Source organism: Stenella coeruleoalba (assembly GCF_951394435.1).
Source record: "Stenella coeruleoalba genome assembly, chromosome: 9".
NCBI classification, from domain to species: Eukaryota; Metazoa; Chordata; class Mammalia; order Artiodactyla; family Delphinidae; genus Stenella; species Stenella coeruleoalba.
In genome coordinates, this window is record NC_137155.1 from 79,354,850 (window position 1) to 79,379,211 (window position 24,362).

The 24,362-nt window shown below is 35.3% G+C and overlaps 1 long non-coding RNA gene across 1 annotated transcript in view; it reads left to right on the plus strand.

The window, feature by feature from the left end:
- Positions 1 to 24,362, plus strand: part of LOC307191943 — a 94,026-nt gene that overhangs the window by 62,127 nt on the left and 7,537 nt on the right. The window contains exon 4 of the long non-coding RNA XR_013829908.1: positions 17,361 to 17,454. This is a non-coding gene — a long non-coding RNA (uncharacterized lncRNA). The remainder of the gene's footprint in view (positions 1 to 17,360; positions 17,455 to 24,362) is intronic.

Here is a 24,362-nt window from a genome sequence, read left to right on the forward strand (position 1 = left end):
CACTGGCTGATGAGAACAGGAATTATTCTGGCCCTTTGTGTGATCTCCAGTTATTGTTCCGTCTATCTCTCCAGGCTTCAAGGAGTTTTTTTTAATCTACATGCTTTTTCTTTTTTCAATTAAACTTTTAATTTTAAGATAATTGTAGATTCACAAGCAGTTGGAAGAAATAGTACAAAGAGAGCCCATGCATCCCTTACCCAGTGATCCCAAAGATGAGATTTGTCAAAACTGTAGTACAGTATCTCACAGCAAGATATTGACATTGACACAATCAAGATATGGAACAGGTCTGTCACCACAAGGGTCTCCCAGTTTACACACCCACTTTCCTCCCTGTCCCTACACCTCTCCCCATACTTACTCTGGGAAACATGAATCGGCTGTTTCTAAAATTTTTCACTGAGAGAATATTATATAAATGAAATCATATATTATGTAACCTTCTGTCATTGGCTTTATTCACTCCGTATACTTCTTAAGAGATTCATCCAGGTTGTTGTGTGTATCAATAGTTCATTCTTTTTTTATTGCTGGATAGTATTCCATGGTATGGATGCACAACAGTTTTTTAAAAATTCAACTTATTTCAACAAATAAAAACAATTCACCCATTTCTGAGTTAAAAAACAACAGCCATTTTTTTTAACCATTCACCTGCTGAAGGACATCTGGGTTGATTATTCTTGTTTTAGACTTACAAATAAGGCTTCTGTGAACAATTGTGTCTAGGTTGTTGTGTGGCTATAAGTTCTCATTTCTCTGGGATGTATGCCCAAGAATGCAATTGCTGGGTCATATGATAGTTGCAAGTTTAGTTATTTAAGAAAATGACAAATTGTTTTTCAGATTAACAAGGTTCCTGACCTACAGCACAATAAATGACAAAATAATCCTTAGAAGAGCATCAAAGACTTTCAGAACATCAATGATAAAAAGCTGTGTTGATGGTTAAGCATGGAAAGCAATGCTTGAAAATTTAAGAGGCCATCTGAGTTCACTAAATAGAGCATATTTTCCAGAACAGTCAATTGACCAAACAACATGTGGAGTGTTGTGTTCAGTTCTAAATACTGTGGTTTAATAAGGAAATTGATAAACTGAAAGAACTTTGAGTCAATTTCCTTATCACCTGATCAAGAAAGCCATATTATAATAGGGGTCCATATGTAAGTTTTGTTAGTGATATTCAAGGAGGAAAGACTTTACCTATACTGAAATATATTTATGGTAGTCTAACAGATTAAATATTCAGAGCAACAAATAAATTTCAGTGACATATCTTGTGTTATATGTAAATATACCTGGAGAAACGGGTTATAATCCCAGTTCTCCCACCAGCTGATTGCGACCCTAAGAAAGTGTATGTATTCATTATTCAAATTACCTTTTAAGTGAAGCATGTTTTAATATTTTTCATTTTAATGGAAGGTTGCTGTAAAGGTGTCATCTAAGGTGTGTATATATTACAGTGATAGATATTGTGATCCGTGTAAGAATTTGTAAATGCTTTGCATATATTCTTATCCTATATGAAGTTTGCCATAACTATCAGTTACAATTATTATAATAAACTTGAAGGTATTTTTTTCATATTTGAGTGTAATGTGGCTCCAAATTCTGCATATACTCATGATTATTTTCAAATATTAAATCTTCAACGTGGATCCATATATCCTGTGTTGTTAGCTTCACAAGTATTCAGCAATACAGCTCTAACAGAGGAATCACAGCCCACTGCTTTCAGAGTCAGTAAATTCTACAAAGAAAATACATTAATTGCTACTGCTTTTTATCATGTAGACTTTTTTCAATTTTTTGTAGATTAAAATTATAATGTGAAGTATATATGCTATATATATTTAACCCCTCAAAAATTACTGTTATTATTTTGTACAGTAAATATTCATATAGATTTACCTTAATATTTATCTTTTCTGATTGCCTTATTCTTTTCTGAATTTCCGCATGGTTTTTGTTTGTTTGTTTGTTTTCTAGGATGATTTTCCTTTTGCATGAGAACTCATTTTAGTGTTTTTTTTTAATATTGAGTGATTTCTAGGGGCTGGGGAGAGGGGGAAATTGGGAGTTGGTAATAAATGGGTATAAAGCTTCAGTTAAGTAAGATGAATAAGTTCTAGAGATCTGCTGTACAACATTTTACCTATAGTAATAATACTGTATTGTATGCTTAAAATTTTGTTAATATTGATCTACTGGCTAAACATTATTTTATTTACTTTATCTTGTTCGAAAAACATTCATTATTTTCTTTACCTTTGAAGGAAATTTTTGCTAGGTCTAGAAATCTAGGTTAGCAATAGTTTCAGCATTTTAAAGATGTTATTTTATCAGCGGCTAGTTTAATTACATACCTTTGAAGAAAGCATGTGATTTTCTTGCCTATGACTGCTTTTAAGATATTTTTATCCTTGTCCTTGGTTTTCAGCAATTTTGCTATGATGTGTTTTGGTGTAGTTTTCTTATTTATTTACTTGAGTTTTGTAGAATTTCCTTAATCTGTGGCTTGATGACTTTTGTCTGTTTAGAAAGTTCTTGACCATAAATTCTTCAAATATTTTTCTTTCCCTTTCCCTCTCTTCTCCAGCCTAGGATACTAGTTACACCATACTAGACATTTCAATATGTTTCTTCTGTTTTTCTCCAAAGATAATTTACATCATCATTTGCCAGACTCAGAGGAGTAGATCACCCCAATCCAATTAAAGACAGATTTGGCTGATTGCTGATTTTGGAGTCTCTCCCTCGCTCCCGCCCTTCTTTTCTTCCTTCCTTCCTACCTTCCTTCCACTCTTCTCTTTCTCTCTCTCTCTTCTTTTCTTCCTTTTTCCTTCCTTCCTTTTTTCCTTCTCTCCCTCACTTCTTCCTCCTCCTCCTCCTCTTTCTCTCACTTTCTGTCTCTCTGTCTCTCCCCCTCCCTCCCTTCCAGCCTCTCTCTCTTCCTCTCTCTCTTGTTTTTTGTTGTGTCTCCTTGGATTTGGCCTCACTCCTGTTTTTTAGCCCTCTAATAATTGCAAGTGTGCCCTCTGGAATTTTTACAGGCTTTCTCCTATTTAGTGATTTCTGGACCCCAATTTTTATATTCCCAATACAGTGAGCTATCCAAAAATCTCTCCTCTGCATTTCAGATACTTCTGCTTGGTTTCTTAGTCCCTTATGCCTGGCAAATGTCTTAAAGGAAAAACCAGTGTAGAGTGTCTGTTTCACTTCTCTGTGTTACCCTTTCTTGGGGATCTCAGTTCATCAATTTCTGGATATCTTGGCTGTCCCAAACTCAGTATTTTTCTCTGAATTTCTCAGAGACTGCTTCAAGTTCCACTGGATTTTTCACCTGTTAGAAGAAATCATTTGTAGCACTTCTTAGCTGTTTGCCTTACTCCAAGACTTGGTAAGCATCCCAAGGGCAAAGCGGCATGCATTAAGTTGTAGTTACCTCAGTATGCTTCCCTCGTTTTCCAAGATCTGACCCCTCAATTACTGGCTGCAGTCGTAGTCATGCAATACTTTCAAACAAAGGCTGGGCTGATTTTAATGGGTTTGCTACACTGAACCGTGAGCCAAGGAAGGAACAATACAGGTAGCACAACATTCTGTGCAGAGCCTAATCAAAATGTAAGGATGAAATATGTGTAGCATGTTGTTAGAAATAAGACAGTTTTGCCTCAACTGGAGTATGATATGAAACAGAGGTGGTGTTACATATGACGAGGCGGTGAGGAGGCAGCGCACCTAAGGAGTATTAAGCCATATTCTAAAGTGCCACACTCTTCCCTAAGCCTCCTCCAGTGCGCTGTATGCACAGAGATGTTAGCAGCCCAGTACCTCCTCTCCTCTGATTATCTGCCCCTGTATTGCGTCTATAATACTTTCCACCTTAAAAAAAAAACTCAGTCTCTGAGTTATTCCTTCAGTTCTGTGCTTCAGGTATCTGAGTCAAGTGCATTGAATTAGTGCAAAGAAATTAAGAAATGAAAGAGAAAAAGAAAACAGCACTCCAGGAGAGTTGTTCATGATTATTACCACTGCCTTTTGGCCATGGGCATTACATTTCAAAAATTTTGGTCATATTTTATTTTTCATTATGCATTTCAACTTGAAAATATTCTGACAGTAAACTCTAAAAGTATAAATTGGCAGTTTATATGTGCACGTAAGGCATAGAAACTGATACATGTGGGGTCTTCCTATTAAATAATATTATCCTGGAAACAGAAACTCTATCTGCTTTTGCTTCAGTAAACAAACCAAATCTGTTTTTCCCTGGCAGGAATTTTTAACTTTTCTCAATTTAGTTGTAAAATTTTAGCTAGTCTGACATTTTTATCATGTGGTTTTACTTAACATTGTAGTATTTACACTTCTCCATGCCATTAAAGCAATTTTTGTTAACAACATCTTAGCAATGATAAACTTTTCCATCATAATTATTTACTATAAATTAATAATTTGCTGTTATTGCACATTAAATTTTTTATATTTATGACATTATATAGTTTTATAATGAACATCTTTGTGCATTTAGCCTTTTATATATCTCTTGTTGTCTCTTTATTATAAACTTGCAGATGTGCAGTTGTGAAAAATACTTGCACATAGCCACACTGGTCTCTTGAAGTTTGTGCCAATTAATCAACTGCAAGCGAGATATGAAAGAACACTTGATTTAGCAGCTTTCCACCGTATTATTCAAAAGTACATCATTCAGTAAATACAGAAATTCATATGTGGCCTATTTCAACCTCATTTACGAGAGGTAACTTTTGTTGACGTCATACAAGGAAGGATGTATCAAAAATTCCATGCTATTGACTTATCTGGTCATTAACAGTAAATGAAGTATTGGACTTTGGGGATATCTGGTGCTTTACGTCCTGAGCTTCCGAGTGTCTGCAGAAGATGTAGGATACTCCAAACTTCAGGATAGGATGGACCTATCCATTAGAACATTTTAAGAGTTGCCAACTATTCTTTCTGATTTCTTCAACATTTATTTTGATTATATTTTTCTTATATCATTCTTAACTTCCAATCCTCCTCCTACAACTAAACAGTGAACACACTAAGACCAAGCCTAGGAGTATCAGAGTTGAGGCCTTGTGGGAAAGTCAAGGAGTAGGTGATAGTGCTCCTCAGGCCATGCGTTTTCAAAACTTCTCTTACATATTCACTCTTCAGGACAGGATTGTGGCAGATTATACCATAGATTTTCTGTTCACATAAGTGCATTACAAATGACCAAGATAAATATCTCTTTAGAGCAGTGAAAAGTAATGGAAAAGATAGTATTAACTTATCTTTCAGTTCAAAATTTAAGTATTGGCTTTTAAATTTAGTATTCTGTGTATTTTCATTCAGGTGTTATCATGAAATTTCAAGAGTGAACAGAGTGTTTGAATAAAAGCTAGTGTTTGTATTCAAATAGGTGCCTGAATATGAGAAACATTTAATTGATAATTTAACTTTCAATCAAGTAAAAATCTGTCAACTACACAATTAACTTTCTTTATTTAAAGGATAAATACAAAGTACCTTATTAAATGTTGTATCAGGCATGAGCTAACTTTTTGTGATGAATGTATAGAAAGGAAAGATACCTCTGCTGGTATGAAGGAGATTTTTGAATACTTTTTTGACTTCTGCTTCTTTGACTATCCATCTATCTAGCAGAGAGCATTTCTCTCTCAAAGTACAATTAGAAAAACTGGGTAATATACTGAACAGAAAACAAACAGAAATTTATTTTAAGGCATTGGAGAAACAAGTTGATGTGAGTCTGTCAGATATTGTCTGATTTCTAAGCAGCACAATTGAAGAATGAGAGAGACCAATATGCAACTACAAAAAAACAAAAAAGAGAGAAGCTGTGCAGTTTTCTTTGTGGTGGGCTTTCACAAATTTCTTTAGACTTAGTCGTAACTATTTGGTGCTTTTTATTGCTATTGCAATGGACATTTTTAAGTTTTTATTTTTAAATGCCAGTAAGAGAAAATAATTTTCACATATCAATCTTATCACTAGATGCTTTCTTACTTTCTATGTTGTCTCAAAAAAGGAAAGTTTTATTTCATACTTTGCAATCATCATTACCTTTACTTCTTTCTCTTTTCTTATTGCTTAATCTATGACTTCCAGTTCAGTGTTCAGTAACGTGGTCATAGTCGATATCCTTTTCTCCTTCAGGAGAAAGGTTTTTGATGTTTCCTCATGAAATGTGATGCATACTGTAATTTTTTGTAGATGCTCTTTATAAGATGAAGGAATTTTTCCTCTTATTAATTTTTTTACATTTATTTATAAATAAAGGATGTTGAATTTTATGAAATGCTTATGAGATTAGGTGGTTTTTCTTATTCTGTCATGCATTGTGAATTTCATAGACTGATTTTGAAATGTCAACTCCCAATACATACCTGAGATAAACACAACTTGGTCATGATATAGTCCTATATTATACAATCCTGGATTTTAATTGTTAAAAATGTGTTTATGATACTTGCATTTCTGTTCTTGAGAGGATTTTGTTTCTTAGCTTTTTTATCTTGCAATATTCTTTGTTTGGTGTTTGTATCAAAGTTAGAGTGACCTCCAGAAATAAATGTATTAGGTCTTTTGAAAGAAACAAATTTTAGCTTAGTTTATTTTCTCTATTGCAATTTGATTTTTTTATTGTTATTAATTTCTGCTCTCATCTTTATTATCCATTTCATCCTATTTTTCTCAGGTTTCCTTTGCTTTTCTCTTTCTAACTTTTTGAGATGGATACTTATATTATTTTTATTTAGTCTTTGCTCATTTCCAATATATACCTTTAAGACTAGACATTTCCTTCTAAGTATGGGGTAAGCGACATCCTGTAAGTTTTGATATATCATACTTTATCATTAACTTAAAATATTGTCTGAAATCAGTGTAGTGTTTCTTTATTTTGGTTTTGATCCATGGATTATTTAGAAGTGCATTGCTTACCTTCTAAAGATGTGGTGAGATTTTTAGATACATATTTGTTATAGATTTGGCTTGATTTCAATCTTTTGAGATTTGTTGAGACTAGCATTATGACACAGTATATGGCTAACTTTGGTAACGTCCCACATGGATTTGGGAGTAGTATATATTCTTAAGTTATTGAGTTGTTCTATATTTGCCAATTAGATCATGTTCCTTAATCATTTTGTTCAATTTTTCTATACCTCACAGATGTTTCATCTTCTTGTTTTATCAGATGCCTTGACATCTTGAGAACTGTGTGTTTCTCATGTTTGGGGATATTTCTAGCTCCCTTTTTAGTTCTGATAATTAACATTAATGTCTCCAAATTTAGAATTGTGTATTCTTGGTGAGTGAACACTTACTATTTTTAAATGTCCCATTTTATCTCTAATAATGCTTATTGTCTTAAAGTAAATTGTGTCTGATAAATATAGTTAAACAAAGTTTGATTTGTGTCCATGGGTTATATATTTTTCCAACCTTTGATTATCAAATTTTCTTTGTTTTTACACTTGAGGTCTATTTCTTGTAAAAGGAACAAAATTAAAGTCTCCAAAACAACAGAGCACCACCAAACTTTTTTGTTCCTATGCCTCTTGAGTTATGAATATCCTGCAAGGTATGAGTAAGAACAAAAGTAAACGTACCTATTTATAGATGGAAGTGGTATATAGTATATTTATTTATAGAAGTTATAAAATATTATTTCTGAGAAATAACAATATGCACTGTATCTTGTGTACTCTAAAACTGCCATCATTATTTTCTTACACAAACATGTCACGTTAAATGTTTAGAAATTAGTAAAATAATTCTTTCTTCAGTTTAAATTTGATAAAAAGTTATTTTTAAATAATTCTTTTATGCAGTAGTTTTACAATGGGATTTCTTATCATGGATTCCTCATAACTAAGGTGACTATTTTTCTCTAGCTTCTCCAAAATGATATCATTGTTACCTAATTAAAATTATTTAGTATCTCTCAATTTGTTACATGGCAGTGCCCAATTTCTTTAACATGTGAAAAACATCCCCCATGATACAGCTGCCTAGAGCTCCTAATTCTTCTTCTTAATTCCTTACTCCTAAATTGCAGTTCTTTGAACAAAGCATGAGTATCCAAGTGCTTTGAACAATCTACTTCTCGCAGCCAACAGAGCCGTTTCCATGCTGCTCGTAGATGAATCCTGTTCCTTCAACACCCAGAGCCAGTATAGTTTTGGGGAGAAGCAGTATTTAACATCTTTCTTCCCCATTCTGACAATATGTAAACCCCAAACGCATTGCCACCAAATATCCTGTGCTAGTTTCTATTATTAACATTTATTAAGCTGCAATTAATTCGCTTATCTGTCCACTAGAAATTATTTTGAGGGCAAGCATTATGTCTTTCGTCTTTGTATCTTTAATTTCTAATACCTACATATCAATATAGTTTTTGTAAAGTGGAGGAATTCTTTCTAGATAAGAAGTCATAAAGCACTGTGTACCACTAGCAGCACTGGTTCAGGATATGAGTTGACAATCAAATGCATAATTCACATAGGCTTCTCTGAGAATGTGTAAACTACTTGAGATTTAGGGAATCACTATCTCTAAAAAGTCTTAGCTTTTATATCTAACTAGTCACAGACCCCACTGTGACTGGCATGACTAGTCTTGCAGTCCCTTCACACACGTGTGACTAGCTCTTGTAGCTGCATCTCATTAACTTGAGTTGTTTGTTACTTGATGACAGGTGAGTGGTCTGGTACATAGTCCTTATTGTGAATATGGTATAAGTAAGTTATTAGCAATTTATATGAGTTTCCAAGGGTCAGAATTCTCAGGCATGCTCAAGGCTAGAGGAAGACCCACAAAGCCACTGTTAATTCTTCTCTTGTATTATACTACTGCAAACCAGTTCCTTTGGGTAAGGGAATTAGAACATTTTGGAGAAAGGAAGATAGAGTCTCCTTAAACAAGAAAGGAAAAATTGTCCCCCCCTATTACTAATTCCCCAGGGCAAGATTGCTGAATCATGACAGTATGTGCTTTGTTTCATAGAATGACCCAAAAAGAGCGGGTCTTCGGGGTCAAATTTCAGGGTCAATTGCCCGTTTTCTAATTCATCTTGTCTAGAATTACAATCAGGACATAGAAGCAATTAGGACAGAAGTTTAGCATCTTATTAATGTAGTTGAGGATTGTTAATGCTTAACAAGTAATACCAAATATAAGATCCTAAGCGGCCATATTGCTACAGTTTTCCTTCCATCCTTTCAGAGAGTTTCAACTACTGCTCATATTGATGACTATTATTATACATTCAAAAAGGTCACAGGTTCTTGGATGACTTACCAAGATACTAAAGACTAATTACTCACAGAATCTGTTATTTTTCTTTGATCTCAAATACAAGCGTTAACGCTTAAATATCTTGAGATTCTCTGATCTTCAAGTTTATATTTTTCTTTGCATTAAAGAAGATACTTAGAACTCTATTAAATGTGTTTAATAATTTACATACTTATATATAATTTTAATATTTTTCAGAATTTTAACTGACATCTGTTTTCATCAGATCATAAAGAACTATTTCTCTTTTAAATATAACATTTATTTTTATTTTCAAATTGTATACCTCTCTGAATTTTTGAACACTTTTTTCTCTAAAATATACTGAGTCATGAGATTCTATACATTATAGAGAAGGTGACAGATTTCAAAAGTAAAACTGCTGACCACAATCCCCAAAAGAAGCAAATGAGAATTCCACACTGGCAGGTCATTGGGAACAGCAAACAAGACCACAGTGTATTTTATAGTTTGGCAACATGTAAAACATCACTTGCTGCCTTCAGGGCTTTCCCACTAGGAGAGAGCAGCAATGACTTGCTGACAACCCCTTCTTGTAAGATGGAAATATCCGAGGTTATTTCCAATCGTTTATAGGCATCATTTAAGGGACTGCAGCTGTGGTTTCACTTGCGCTTTCCACCTGTCAAACAATAATTGCCTCAGAATTAACACTCTCTAAAAGGAAGCAAAGATTCTTAAGAGATGTATTTGGCCCCAAATTAGCCAGAGATGTATATAAACGCGCTCATTTTCCCATTAAGAAGAGAACCATAGGGGAATGCGTCTCTGCTCTTGGCAGATGGTGATAGAAACTCATCAGTTACTCTCAAGCTGCCTTGCCGTAATCCTAGCAAAAATAAATTATCATCTACTAGTTAGATTTATAGCATTTAAATTATGATACCTTTTAAGTAAAGGCCAGAATTATCATCAAGGAAAGATGGATTAACTGTGTTATCCATTATGTAACCAAATGCTGAAGGTGAAACATTGCATTTAGAATTTCAAATGAAATAAAGAAGCTGTAAGATTTAGGTTTCATCTCCCAAAATTATCCAGTAAACTCATTAAGCCTTTTGGAGAGGGTAAAAGTATAAATAGAAGACAGAGTGGCAATAATTATAGCTTTATACATATACTTAATTGGAATGAAACTCTTAAATCATGCATCATAAAGTAGTATGATTTAAGAATTTCATTCTCATTAAATGTGCACTTTAGGTTTTCATCTTAAGTGCAAACATTAAAGCTCAGCTAAATGTTATGATTTAACATGAGAACTAAAATAGATAAAATGAAAAACAGGCCAAGATCATGAGGAGAATATTCTCCTTGTTACTCCTTCAGTTTCTAAGGCAGAGAGTTGGAAAAACACTGTTCCTTAGTTAAAAGAAAAATCTGTACATGTATTTTTACTGAAACCTTTTAGAACATTTCCTATGCCAGCAAGTTATCTACCTATCTTTGTAAATATATTAGCCTATATTTCCAATTTTGTGGTTTCTATAGTCTAGAACTAAGATGTGAAACAATAATTATCAAATTTCTATCATGGATTTCTTTTGATCATCATTTCTTCACTTTATCTAGTGTTGGCAATTATTTCTTCTTCTACCACATAGAGTTTCCCAAAGCTGAGGAGTCCCTGGTTATTCTATTTATATTCTCCCCTTGGAGATTTTATATGATGAATTAGACTCTCACATTTATAGAGATGATGTAAATTCTGCCATGACATATTCAACAGGTACCCATAATTCTGACAAAGAGGCTGCTCTAGCTTTCCCATTTTCATCAATGGCATTGCAATTCTGTCAGGTCTGAAAGTTTGAGGAGGCGCAGATTCATCTACTTTTAAACGTAGATCAATTAAATCAGATATTCTCGAATATGTATTGTTCACGTGCCATTGGTGTATTAAAAGAAATACAATAGAATCTGTCTAAGAATGAGAATAAAAGACTCATAAGAGTCTTTTATTAAGACTCAAGAAGCCAGGCTTAGTGAATCTTAATTTTAAGAGGTTTAAATAAATGCCACGGGAAAGGGGATAGCAAATGATTAATTGGGACTCAGAGAATCAAGTGACTCTCTTTAAAGAATACATCATATGAGTTCGGTTATGAAAGTTAAGTAAAATTTCAACCAGAAGGAAAAAAGATTTCAGGTGGAGTGTGATATCAGCAAAGCCCAGAAGAGTCAGAGCATCAGGATATGCTGGGAGCAGAATGGGAACAGCCTTACATACTTTATCCTAAGAAAGTAGTCTGTATTAAGTAGTCATGAGGAGCTAAGAAAGGGATGAATATGCTGGGACCTCTTTTATAATGATACCTTTTGGCAACTGTTATGGAATGAATTCTGTTTCCCCCCATAAAAACACATGAAATTTCTAATGCCCAGTATCTATAAATGTGACCTTATGTGGAAATAGGGCCTTTGTAGATGATCAAGTTAAGACAAAAGTCGTTCGGGTAGACCCAAATCCAGTATGACTGGTGTCCTTATGAAAAGGGGAAATTTAGGCAGAAACAGACACATATTCAGTACAAGGGGAAGATGATGTGAAGATACAGAGAGAATACCATCTACCAGCCAAGAAATGCCTGAGGCTACCAGAGAGACTCCTGGGACAGATTTTCCCTCATAGCCCTCGAAAGGAATCAGTCTTGCTGATGCCTTGATTCTGCACTTCCAGCCTCGAGAACTATGAGACAGTATAAATTTCTGTTGTTTAAGCCACCTGATTTGTGGCTCCTTGTTTTCGCATCTTCAGGGAATTAATTATGGATGTAAGGGACTGAAGCTGGAGCCAGAAAGAAACAGGTAAGTAGCTGCATTAGTTTAGGAATGAGTGACAATGTCACAAGATTCAGGGTGGAATAGTTGGTTCATGGATGAGAAACATTTTAATAAAGAATATTAGGATTTTCAGTTAAGTTAATTATATTAGAGGAGAGGGAAAGGAGGAATAAAAATGACTTCTGGGTTTCTAATTTGATCCATTCAGTTCAATGTTGAAAATGTGACAAAGATGAGACACCCAGGAAAAAACAGCTTGAACCGGAAGAATGGATGTTGTTTTAGAAATGTTGGAATTTGAAGTTACTCTGAAATACTCAGTTTGTTGTTTGAAAAGAAAACTTGAAAAGAGGTCTTGGGTGGACATAGATATTTGGGTTCCATTAATATTTTTTAAAATGTTTTTATATTGAAGTAGAGTTGGCATGCTATATTATATGTTACAGGTATACAATATTATGATTCATAATTTTTAAAGGTTATACTCCATTTATAGTTATTATAAAATATTTGCTATATTCCCCGTGTTGTACAATATATCCTTGTAGCTTATTTTATACCTAATAGTTTATACCTTTTAATCCCCTGCCCCTATATTGCCCCTTCCCCCTTGCCTCTCCCCACTGGTAACTGCTAGCTTGTTCTCTGTATCTGTGAGTCTGCTTCTTTTTTTGTTATATTTGCTAGTTTGTTGTATTTTTTAGATTCCACATATAATTGATATCATATAATGTTTGCCTTTCTTTGTCAGACTTACTTCACTTAACATGATGCCCTCCAAGTCCCTCCATGTTGCTGCAAATGGCAAAATTTCATTATTTTTTTATGGCTAGGTGGTTTCCCATTGTGTGTGTATATGTATGTGTGTGTGTGTGGTGTGTGTGTGTGTATATCACATCTTTATCTGTTTGTCTGTTGATGGACACTTAGGTTGCTTTCATATCTTGGCAATTGTAAATAATGCTGCTATGAAAACCGGGGTGTTTTTTCCATATATATACCCAGGAGTGAAGTTGCTGGGTCATATACAGTAGTTCTATTTTTAGTTTTTTGAGAAACACCATACTGTTTTCCATAGTGGCTGCACCAATTTACATTCCCATCAACAGTGCAAGAGGGTTCCCTTTTCTCCACATTCTTCCCAATATTTGTTATTTGTGTTCTTTTTGATGAGACTGTTCTGACAGGTGTGAGGTGATATCTCATTGTGGCTTTGAATTGTATTGCCCTGATGATTAGGAATGCGTTCCATTAACATTTGAACTAATGAGTTTGAATAATGTGGAGTGGGAGTGAGAATGGCTGAGGCTAGAACTCTAAAGAACAAGAATACTTACAGGCCAGTTGATAGAGAAGTGTTCTGAGTTGAAGAAACTCAAAAATAGTCAGGCAAATAGAGGATATTCACCAGAGAGGAATGTGAGAGAAGCCAAAGAAGAAAATGACTTTTAAGACAGAAGGAATGTAAAACATTTTAAATGTTCCGTGGAGATGAAGCATTAGAGAAGTATCCATTAAGTCAGGCAAATGGATTCTCATTGTATAACCTGATGATCCTTCTTGGAAAATAATACACACGTGCTTCGCATATTAACCTAAGAAATAAGTAAAGCAGCTCTCTCAGAATAGCAAAGAATGTGTTGTAGCAAACAGATATACCAAATTCCATAATTTTGAAAAGTAATTTTTAAAACATTTTAACATCTCTGAAATTGCCTTTTATAATCCAAAGCATTTTGTAGACCCTGCTGGCCTGGATTCAATTTGCATTCTTCTGGAGATAATCTGAGTCTGCTTATGCCAGTCGTAAGGGGTCCTACCAATCTGAGGCCATTTTAGATTAAATTTTCTCCTTAAGGATTTTTTGTACCACATTGGTGGTTTGAAATAATTGTATGAATACTGGTTTGCAGTTCATTTTCTCAGGTATAATTCATTTTTCTCTTTCTTCCTAGACTTCCAGATATCCTTACTGTCACTTTTGGGTTGGTACATTTATAGCTCATTAAATTTGTTCTCTGGGTGTAACTCTTTGGTGACACAGTTACCCAGCTGTATCAAAATCTTCTGTTATGCAGTGATGACCAACTTGGATCTTATTCCCCTCCTGGATGTTCTGCATCCGGGCCGGCATTTGGTGTTGACAGTGTTTGGGATTTTAGCTATTCTAATAGCTGTGTGGTGGTATATTGTTGTTTTAATTTGCAATTTGCTTATGACATGCAAGGTGAGCATCTTTCCAAACGCTTGCTTGCTATTTATATATCTACTTTGGTGGAATGTCTTTTCAGACATTTGTGCCCGTGCAGAAGCCTGAACACAAATGTTTATAGTAGCTTTTTTCATGATTGCTAAAATTTTAAGGCAACAAATATGCCAATGGATATCTCAATGGATGAACGGATAAACAATCCGTGGCATAGCCATACAATGTAATCTTTTTCAGCAATAAGAAGAAATGAGCTCTCCAGCCATGAAAAGACATGGAGGGACCTGAAGTACATATTGATTGGTGAAAGAAGCCAAACTGAAAAAGGCTACATCCTGTATGATTCCAACTTTACAAAATTCTGGAAAAGGCAAAACTATGGAGACAGTAAAAGATCAGTGGTTGGAGAAAGGGATGAATAGGTGGAGCACAGCAGTTTTTTTAATGGCAGTGAAACTGATCTGAATGATGATGTAATGATGGATACAGGTCATTACACATACATCAAAACTCATAGAATGTGCAGCACAAAGAGTGAACCCTAATGCAAACTACGGACTTCAGCTAATAATAATGTGCCAATATTGATGCATCAATTGTAATTAATGTATCCCACTAATGCAAGATATTAATAATTAAGTTAATTATGAGAGGGGATGAGGCAGTATATGAGAACTCTCTGTACTGTCTGCTCAATATTCTATAAAATTAAAGCTCCTCTAGAAAATAAAGTCTAATAATTAGAAACAAAACAACCAAAAGGCCCAAATGTTACTATGATCTGAAGCTGCACATACACATGAGGTCTTGTTATGTCTCTTTGTTGTTGCCTGGGATGAGACTTAAAATAGAGCATTTGCACACCAGATACAGCAGGCACTCAGTGTGTGTGTGTCCTTTTGAAAGTCAGCACTTTCTAAGGCAATTTCATTCATTTATCCATTAATGTGTCTATTCAATAACTGTTAATTGGGCACTTCGTTGAGTCTGGTATCTTGGCATCCATTGTGGATACGCAGAGATGTGTGTGTGTGTGTGTGTGTGTGTGTGTGTGCACGGGCGTGTGCTCATTTGTGTGGTATATATATATATGTGTACTGCCACCTATCTGTATGCTCTTGTGATAAATATAGATGGATAGGTGTATATATAAAAAATATAAACGTCTATCTATCTGTCTATGTGCTATATAAACTTACATATATGCCTATGGACAACTCAGAAGTGATAGGAAGAGAATACTTAATCATTAGATTTTTGTAAAACTATTATTCGAGTCATTCTTAACAGAGCGCTGCTGGAAGAACTCACTTCTGGGGTATCTCAAATACCCAAAGAGAACATTTCAGGTATAGTTAATAGTTAAAACAACTAAGGACAAAGAGATAGAAAAGCACATGGACATTTTCCTGTTCCAGAGACACGGCTTGTCTTTGAGGACCATGTGCCCACCTTAAGATGGATTACTCCATTTGGCTCTTCCTGTTGTCTTCAGGGACGGCCAGAATGAAGGGCGTTTAAAAACCCAAGCATTGCAAAGTGAAAAAAAAGTAAAGAACAGGGATGTCAAGATACCTATTACTGAAAAACAGTAATTAAGTAGGAATTTAATGTTCATTTGAGAAAGTATTTGTGGAATATGTCTTCTCAGTTCAGGGAAGGTCATGGGGTGTTTCTGTTTTGTTTTAGTATACTAAGAGAATGTATATAAACTATGTAAGTTGAGAAGACCCTGGATGCTTTTATATTTTTCCCCTTCAATTTGCTGGAAACCAGTAGACATCACTGGGAAGAGGGTGCATGCGTCAGCATTACCCATGGAAACTTTAAAAATATATTGATACTTGGGCCCTACCCAGACCTACTGAATCCAAATCTTTAGAAGGTATTTAAAATAACCAAAAGGCAAAAAAGATGTTCTCAATTTTTTTTCTGATAAATAACTCAGGATAACAACCATTGTTGTTAACTGACTACTTTATAGACCTTCAACAAAGTGATTCTTAAATTAGCCAATCACGGAAAATAATATAGAAAGGAAGTAAAGAAAGAATAAATGATTTTGGAAAACTTTGAGGAAGTAAATTAAGCCACTATTGAGTCTTTGTAACTAGAAGCCAAACAATCATTTATTTAAAAAATGAATATAATGCAGGTCTTTGAGTATAACTTTCAAATAGTCTGTCACTGAGTTTATGTGGAAGCCTATTTATTCCTTACTGTGTTTTCCCTTTGACTGAACAAGGTTCTGATTTTCTTTCATCCCTCCCAGGTTCACCTTCAAATCCCATCAGGTCTCCTAAGACCTGACCAGTGCTTGGTACATAAAAAGTGATCAATAGGGCTTCCCTGGTGGCGCAGTGGTTGAAAGTCCGCCTGCCGATGCAGGGGACACAGGTTCGTGCCCCGGTCCGGGAAGATCCCACATGCCTCAGAGCGGCTGGGCCCATGAGCCGTGGCCGCTGAGCCTGCGCGTCCGGAGCCTGTGCTCCGCAACGGGAGAGGCCACAACAGTGAGAGGCCCGTGTACCGAAAAAAAAAAAAAAAAAAGTGATCAATAAGTATTGCTAGTATTAGTTAATTTTTAACTAGATTAGTCTCAAAAAGGAAACGAGCCAGGGAAAATGATATGGCGAGAAAAATGACACAAGCCAGAGCATTTAGAGATTGCATTTTGAATTGAAGTGATAGGAATGTGTGCTAGTCATATATGAGATGCTCAGTAAATACTAATCAATTACTTAAATTAATATTATTAAATGCTTAAATGAATACATAGTCTCTTTCATATGTAGTACCTCTGTACAGGACAGAAACCACTGGAAGAAAGTGGCCAAAGCCCGTTTAGATAAGGAAAACTGAGTCAGAATCCGGATTAGAACAAATCTGGTGATGCTCTTTTTAAAAATATATTTATATTTTTATAAATATATTTTTATTCCTGAGGTCTAAGGAATCAACTGGTAAAATCTTATCTGTGTCTATATTTGTGATTTAGGCATATGCTGCTATGGCTGGCTCAGTAGGAGGAAGTTGATGGACGCCAGCTTGGAGGAGGAGTTTGAGGCGTACTGCAGGAAATTCTTTATAAGGTAGGAAATTGCAAGTAAATAAGCTGAATTCGTTAACTGAGCTGGGGCATCACTGTTCTCAGAATGGACTAGAGAATTCTTTTTGAGTTCATCCCAACACTGATATCTGTGTTTTCCAAGGAGAAACAGTTTAAATTTTAAAAAGTTATTTTACAAATCTCTTCAAGACTTTAATGGTTCCAGAAGTAATGTTGTTAAAACTGACCGAAATTGGAGTGTGAAGCATCTGGGATAGAGCTAGTCTCTCCACTTTGAAAGAGGCTGCTGTTCCCTTGGGGCACAGGAATATTAAGTGTCCCCATGGGGGTGCAGCAGTCTGCATTTTGCAGGAGAAGGAAGGTAGTGTAGAAGGGTAGCTTGTAGAAAATGGGAGCAGTGAGTGACAGAAGCTTTTTTTTTTTTTTAACTCTGAAAAAAACTTCCAGAAATGTTGTGGAAAGTATTGCAGCAGGAAGGGCTTTTACATGAGCTGGTGAGTGCATAGAAATAGAAAAATTCAAATTTAATAAATACATAGGTGGAGATTATATCCACAACCTAGGAAACTTCAGAGCACATAAATAAGAAACTGCATTTGAAATTATTATTTTGATATTTCTTAGTCCACCTTATTTCAGTCATTAATCTCATGATCTCATGGCACTTACTTTAAAAGTCTGAGTAGTGTTTGAAGCCATACCTTTCTTCTGACTTACAGTAGGAAGCAAAGATTGACTTAACATCCAATCCACTGCTCTGGAGGATGATGACTGAAATATTTTATATCCCAGATTCTTAAAGCTAGTATTACACATGTGGATTGGAATCGTGAGTCAGATTTAGAGTCAGTAGGAAACAACTGAGATAGCAGCTGTGTTCACAAAGACTGGATCTACTGTCACGAATGAGGGTGGATGCATCTGATTTTTATATAGTAACTGATTTTTATATAGTTGGAGTTTCTTGATATTTAGTTGATAAATAGAAGTTTGTAGAAGTTAAGTTCTAAGTGGTAGTAGCTACAGTATTTCTGACTATATTTTCTGCTCAATTTTTTAAAAAATATAAAATTATTCCAAAAATAAAATCTATTAATTAAAAAAATACTTTCAAAACAAAAACCAGGATCCAGTCAATTCTCATCACCTCCACTGCTGCCACCTTAGTCCAGATCATCACTGTTTTTCACGTTGGAGGCCAGAGTGATCCATTTAAAACATGTCTCTCCTTTTTTGCAAAATCTTTTATGGATTTTAACTCAGAGTTGTGTAGACTAAAGTCATCACAGCAACCTACATTACCATATATGATTCCACACCCTATGGTGCTGTATCCCTTTAACTTTTTACATCATCAGCTTATAATCTTCACCCAGCCCACTCAGCTCTGGCCTCATTGACTTGCTTTCTCTTTGTTGAACACATCAACCATCCTCTAACTTCGAAGATTTTTGTACTGTTCCCTTTTCCTCGAATAACCTTTTGTCAGATAGCCTAATAAGACTCACTCCTCATCTCCTTCAGTTCTTCTCAACTGTCACCTTTTAAATAAGACATCCTTGATCACCCTGTATAAAATAGCAAGTGTTCCTTCCCAGCACTGTCAGTTCTCTTTCCCTGCTGTATTTTTTTTCTCCATAGTACTTATCATCAGTTATGTCATCTGTCTCACTGTCCAACTATCTACACTAGAATATGTAGGGAGATGTGTAGGGAAGAAGGGAGGGAGTAAAGGAGGGAAAGACGGAGAAAAGAGAAGAAAGAAAATAAAAATGAGAAAACCAAATCTTAGAGGAAACTCAACTAGCTGAAGTTATCACACTAAGTAGGTACAGAACCAAGGCTTAACCCCAAGTCTGGTGAAATATGACTAACCTAAGATTCATGTATGAGAGTTTATATATGATTTTGATACTCATATTTATAGTTGCTATCTAACTTCTTTATCGTGATAGCATCTCAGAACATATTCACTTGGTTACATTCATGTTACTCTGTGAGGGGACCTATGTGGATCTGAGAGAAATGTATTCACTGACGGCCCTCAGGTAATGTTATATTTAAGTAGAGGAAGAATTTTTTTAAGTAGAGGAAGACTGGAGTTTGGTTATTACTGATTCTCAGCCAGAGTTGGGTCAAAGAGCTGTAGGTGGCTCTTTTGTTCATAGATGAACTTCCAGAATCTAAAATCATGCCTGGCACATAGTAAGTTAATAATAAATAATTATCCAGTAGATGGAAATAACAGAGTAATAAGGAGAGAATGATACTGATAAATATGGGTGAAAAGATTTCAGATATTACGTAAGTAGCATAAGCTACTGATACTTGAAAACATCTTTCAAGATTGGAAAGACTTTAGTCTTTCAAAAATTATAATAACAAAAAACAAAGAAAAATCAACAACAGTAAAAAAAGAACAAAGTACATCAGCCCTGTAGCGTATTTTTCAATCAGTAAAGCTTCTTATAAGTAGTGTTACATAGTGGTCAGTCTGATATTCTTACTAAGTCAGGTATCAAAATATATCCAGAATATGAACTCCACGATGTCAGTTTCAGCTTCTTTTAATAATTTTCATAAAATATGAATGACTTTTCAAGCCTTTCTTTGATTTTCAGCTAAGTTTTGTTGCTAGTGGGAATTGCACGCTTTAAAGAAGAGAGTTTTAGTGCAACAGCACATAGCAAAAACAGTTGTGTGGGGGTCTGTGGCACTGGCTTTATGTTTTGTGCCTTTAAAAAAAATTCATAGTTACTGCCATAGACAGTGTTGGCACATGGACCTGGTGGCAAGTGCTTAATATTTTATACTGAATATATAAACAGGGTTTTTAAGAAAAGTCCAAATGTTCTTTCCTCCTAGAGGCTGTCCCTAAGTTTATGTGTATATTTCCAATGGTTATTTCTTCATAAATAATTTTGTAGTGTGTTGATACAACCACCTATGTTTCTGTAGCCTAGCTACAAAATCATTGCTTATGTAGACGATACTAAAACATTCCCACAAATTATTTAGCTTGTATTATAGAGAAGGACAAAACCTAAGCATACGTGTATTAAAAATTATCTCTGACATCAAAAGTAGGTTCAATAGCTAAAGTGCAGCAATTATTACAGCCATAGTGAGTCATGGCATGGCCTGTAGATCTGATTTCAAAATCAGTTAATGCACGTGACCTAGTGAGCAACCACACCAGGTTTACTACAGTCGGAGGATGGAGACTTGTCACAACTGGACTTCTGGAAATCTCTTCTTCTTTCAAGGCTCTTATGTAATAACTTTTTAAAAATAGGGCTTTTATTCCATCATCTGTATTTTATTTCCTTCATAAGAAAAATATAATAGATCCAGCAAAAAGAAACTAAGTAGCCTTATAAATCAAAAGTTATGACAACATTGTTTTTACGTAAATTTGGCTTGAATGTCTTTTTAAAGAAAAGAATGACAAGAAATGAAGAAGATTCCTCCTCATTAAAAACACAAGTAATGCATGGTAGAAAATAATTGAAGGAAGAGAAGAGAAAATAATGAAGTATTTACGTAATAGGGATAGGAAAGTAAATTATTGTTGAAAGAAAAATATTGTTGATTTTTTTAAGTATTGTTCAGGAGAGTCAATACGGAGAAGCAGTATGGCATGGAAGTTAATAATCAGGGTTAAAATGATCACTTCCTGGCTTAAGACATAAAATCTGTCAAACAGTGGTAGTCATAATCCTGTCTCATAGATATTTTGAGGATTTATGTGCAAATACATAAAAACTGCTTTAAAAGAGATTGGGCACATGGTTATTGCTCATTAAATGTTAGCTATTAGTATTTGTTAAAATGCCCTGAATGCTTAATTTTAGAGGGGCAAAAGTGGTAATCAAGAATGTTGACCCTGGGTTATATATTTTCTGAGACTATAAGGTCTCCACTTAAATGGATGCATAGGAAATGGTGTTCTAAGGAAAACTCAGCTTTCAAGAATATTGAGAAATAATGCTGAGGCATGACAATATATGGGGTTTGGGGTTCCCTTTATAATCATTTGGGAGTTAGAGAGGCCACAGTGTTTATATTTTTGTGGACAGCGGAAGTGTTGAGCTGTGTGGCAAAGACAAAGAAGCTCAGAGCCCTGTGGTGATGGCAGCACGTGGTAGGGACCTGTTCTTTAGGCATTGACCAAGGAAAACGTGCACGTTGATCAGCATCATTAATTTCCTCTCCAGTATTCTTTTGGAGAATAATGGCCATTTGAACTTTACAGAATGCATCTGAAGCCAGGAAGAAATGTGCTTTGATTAGAAGCGGAGCCAAACATTTCCCTTGATCCGTAGGTGTTTGTCACGGAGACGGACTCTATGGCAGTTCGGACACAGAGCGAATAAGCCTGAGGGAATGTAGTCTCTGTTGGAGACCAGTTGTTCTGACCAAGTTAAGTCTGTATTCAGTGTCTGGTCAGCACTCTGCTTACTGGCCCTGAAACTTTCCAAGTCTCGGTATCTCCCTCCGGAGAGGGAGTTAGTAATAGTATCCTCTTCGTATCATTTTGGGATGATTAAATGAGTTAATGGATGTAAAGCACTTAAAACAGTGATGGAATATTGTAAGCTGTTGATAAATAAAGCATGTTCCAATTTTATTTTCTTTCCTTTTAAAAAATCAGTGTAAATCATAACAAATGCAACTCTCAGATGCCACCAGAGAACTACAAACATATGAAATATAAACTTTTCAGAACAATCAGAAGAGTACTGTGCCAAAAAGAGTACTGTGCTTACCTTCCAAAGACTTCTGTCTTAATCCTGCCTCCACTTCTAAATTTGACTCTGATTTTGAGCTAGTAACTTGAACTCTTCCAGCTTCAGTCTCCTTATCTTTGAAACATCAATTGCCGTGTATGCCTATCTGTTGTACTTCCTAAAGGGCTATTAGGGCAAAAGAGACTTGTATACTGTTAAAGCTGTATTTATTAAATATACTTGAGTAAATGTAATATCATTATTAGGAATTACTATTAAATTGAAATATTTAATCCCTCTTATCTCTACCTGAGTAGTGGAGATGGTAAGCAAACTACTAGATTAATAAATGTTAACTAATTGAGATGCATAGCTGAGTAAAAATTACTGAAGTATGCTATAAGAAAATTTCCTTTTTTATATATTATATATTTATATATTAAATTTACATGATGCTTTATAATTTTATTTCTACTGAAATTTCATTGATTTTCTGACTATCTTTACAAATGTAAGGGGTTTGTATTGTTGTGAATAGACGATCCCCAAAGAACGAACTATTTAAAGAGAAAATACACAGGATAAATAATGCTCTTCTTGTCTATTTATAATCCTGTTGGTAGCTTCTTGTAAAGGTTTTGTAATAATGTCTTACACTATCTGTGAAATGTCAGTGGTAGTGTTTAGGATAGTATAACTTTTACTTAATTCTTCCTCTGAGTTCTATAGGAGACAGGAATAGTAAATATTCAGGTATTTTTAGGATAAAGGAAATTTTCTTTCTAGGAAGCACTTCCGAATTGGCTATCTGCCTTTTTCACAGGAATTGCCAGAAATCTCAGCAAGAAAAGGGTGCCAATATATTAATTTGAAGAAAATTATTTTTTTTTTTTTTTTTTTTTGCGGTACGCGGGCCTCTCAGTGTTGTGGCCCCTCCCGTTGCGGAACACAGGCTCCGGACGTGCAGGCTCAGCAGCCATGGCTCAGGGGCCCAGCCGCTCCGTGGCATGTGGGATCCCCCCGGACCGGGGCACGAACCCGTGTCCCCTGCATCCGCAGGCAGACTCTCAACCACTGCGTCACCAGGGAAGCCGTGGTATATTTTTCTGAGCTGACTTCAATGTAAGTCTTAACTGTAGACATTAATTCTGATTACAGGAGAAAAGAACAAGAACATTAAAAAGAGTAGATTCTACAAATCACACTTTTTTTTTTTAACATCTTTACTGGAGTATAATTGCTTTACAATGCTGTGTTAGTTTCTGCTGTATAACAAAGTTAATCAACTATACATATACATATATCCCCATATCCCCTCCCTCTGCGTCTCCCACCCACCCTCCCTATCCCACCCCACTAGGTGAACACAAAGCACCGAGCTGATCTCCCTGTGCTATGCAGCTGCTTCCCAGTAGCTATCTGTTTTACATTTGGTAGTGCATATATGTCAATGCTACTCTTTCACTTTGTCCCAGATTACCCTTCCGCCTCCCCGTGTCCTCATGTTCATTCTCTACATCTGCGTCTTTATTCCTGTCCTGCTCCTAGGTTCTTCAGAACCATTTTTTTTTTTTAAGATTCCATATATATGTGTTAGCATACGGTATTTGTTTTTCTCTTTCTCACTTACTTCACTCTGTATGACAGACTCTAGGTCCATCCACCTCGCTACAAATAACTCAATTTCATTTCTTTTTATGGCTGAGTAATATTCCATTGTCTATATGTGCCACATCATCTTTATCCGTTCAGCTGTCGATGGACACTTAGGTTGCTTCCCTGTCCTGGCTATTGTAAATAGAGCTGCAGTGAACATTGTGGTACATGACTCTTTTTGAATTATGGTTTTCTCAGGGTCTGTGCTCAGTAGTGGGATTGCTGGGTTGTATGGTAGTTCTATTTTTAGTTTTATAAGGAAACTCCATACTGTTCTCCATAGTGGCTGTATCAATTTACATTCCCCAAAACAGTGCAAGAGGGTTCCCTTTTCTCCACACCCTCTCCAACATTTATTGTTTGTAGATTTTGATGATGGCCATTCTGACTTGTGTGAGGTGATACCTCATTGTAGTTTTGATTTGCATTTCTCTAATGATTACTGATGTTGAGCATTCTTTCATGTGTTTGTCGGCAATCTGTATATCTTCTTTGGAGAAATGTCTGTTTAGGTCTTTGCCCATTTTTGGATTGGGTTGTTTGT